The sequence below is a fragment of the Sinocyclocheilus rhinocerous genome, unplaced genomic scaffold (assembly GCF_001515625.1).
Source record: "Sinocyclocheilus rhinocerous isolate Xijiao unplaced genomic scaffold, SAMN03320098_v1.1 scaffold425, whole genome shotgun sequence".
Classification (NCBI taxonomy): Eukaryota; Metazoa; Chordata; class Actinopteri; order Cypriniformes; family Cyprinidae; genus Sinocyclocheilus; species Sinocyclocheilus rhinocerous.
The window spans coordinates 565,464-567,633 of NW_015659918.1; positions in this window are offsets into that span (position 1 = coordinate 565,464).

Genomic DNA, 2,170 nt, shown 5'->3' on the forward strand with positions numbered 1-2,170 from the left:
ACATGTCTTTACGGGATGTGTGTGAACGCACACACAGATTCCAGAAAATCACTGACAGTGTGAATGAACCAAAATCAAACGATCCCGGGACAAATCACGGGACACATTGTCCATGTATTTTCCAGAATCTCTGTGTGAAAGCGGCTTTACTGTCTCCAAAGCCTGCCTCTCTCTGTCTGCTCTCATAGATTCAGGTTCAGCCTGCAACTTCATCTCTGGTGCACTTTGCCACTCCCTTCATCTCTGGTAAAAGCCCTGTGAATCCTTACACAAGATCCACTCAATAATAGGAACAATTTGGTTTGTGGTACTATTTGTTACTGTGTGGGTCCATTAAGACTGCAAGTGTGCTGTTTGCACATCAGAGACGGGACACATTATCCGTGTATTTTCCAGAATCTCTGTGTGAAAGCGGCTTTACTGTCTCCAAAGCCTGCTTCTCTCTGTCTGCTCTCATAGATTCAGGTTCAGCCTGCAACTTCATCTCTGGTGCACTTTGCCACTCCCTTCATCTCTGGTAAAAGCCCTGTGAATCCTTACACAAGATCCACTCAATAATAGGAACAATTTGGTTTGTGGTACTATTTGTTACTGTGTGGGTCCATTAAGACTGCAAGTGTGCTGTTTGCACATCAGAGACATCACTCTCCTGGTTCTGGAGAAGTCTACTGTGGCCTGAGCAGTCCCTCTAAACCGGAGTGTACCGTGGGCAGGACGCCCCCCTTCCGCAAAAATATTACTAATCATATTTTTCCAACCACTGCCTTGATCATCAAAAAAATGGATATCATTTGAAAGCTTAGAGTCTGAGCTTTACAATGCATGTAGCCGTCTTGGGGTGCCCATGGCACGTTAAACATTTGCCAGTTGTATCCTGGTCTACCGGAGACATCCTGAAGTTTTCAACTTCTTTTTATCACTCCCTTCATCCAAGTCTACTGTATTGTAAATCAACACCATATCCATTGAGTGCCCAGTCAGCTTCATGACTGACGTACCTCCCTCCGATGGTTGTACCTGCATCTTGGTCAGAGTGAAGTTTATTCTCCAAAGAATGTCATCTAATTCCCCTCAAGGCTCTTCCTACTCCTATGGAGAATGCAGATCTTTCACAACTATGGCCTCCCAGAAGATGTAGAATCTGATCATGGCCCTCAGTTTATCTCCTGGGTATGGAAAGCCACTTCTTGCTCCATCACCACCAGAACTAATGGAACTGCTTCCTCGCGTGGGCTGAGTACACACAGAACTCCCTCTGCCAACCAGCTATGGGCCTAACACCTTTTTTAACGCATACTTGGCTTCCAACCTCCACTATTTCTCTCGTCAGGGGAGCCCTCTAATGTTCAAGTAGTTGATCACTAGTTCTGCATGAGTGAGAGGGTCTGGGATGCTGCAAACTACTACCTGCTGCACAGTGTTGGCAAGGTTACTTTGGAAATGTAATAGGTTACAGATTAAAAGTTACCCTACTTAAAATGTAATAAGTAGTGTAACTTTTCAATTACTTTATTAAAGTAATGTAACTGATTACATTTAATTACTTTTTGATTACTTTTCTAAATTTCTAATGTTTTATACTGTTAATCATTTTCAAACATAAACCAGGCAGGGTTAACCTTACAGTAGTACTCAACAGTCAACACTGGTTCCTGTCAGACTTTTTCGAAATCCTTCATCACTTGAATTGAGATTATATTTTAATTTGAAAGGATACATTGGATGCAAAATTCACTTTTACATGGTGTTTGCATAAATGTATCTTAGCAGAGTGTGGACACAACCACCCTACAATGATAAAAATCCATTCACTGTTTTTTTTTTAATCCCCCCAAAATCTAAACAGTCTCACTTATCTAGCAATTTTGATTTTCTTTTTTTATTATTATTATTATTATTATTATGCAAGTAAAGAATGTGACTATGTTTACATGTGCCAAATACAGAATCCCATGGGCCAAACATATAACATAAAAGTAAGAAACACAGGCGAAATATAGACTCACTTGGACAAACAAACATATATATTGATAGCCAACATTACAAGTCTATTCTGATTAGCTCCTGTATTTGCATTCATGTGTCTGTGAGCGTGTGTGAGTGTGTGTGTGTGTGTGAGTGTGTGTGTGTGTGTGTGTGTGTGTGTGTGTGTGCGTGTGCGTCATTGTGT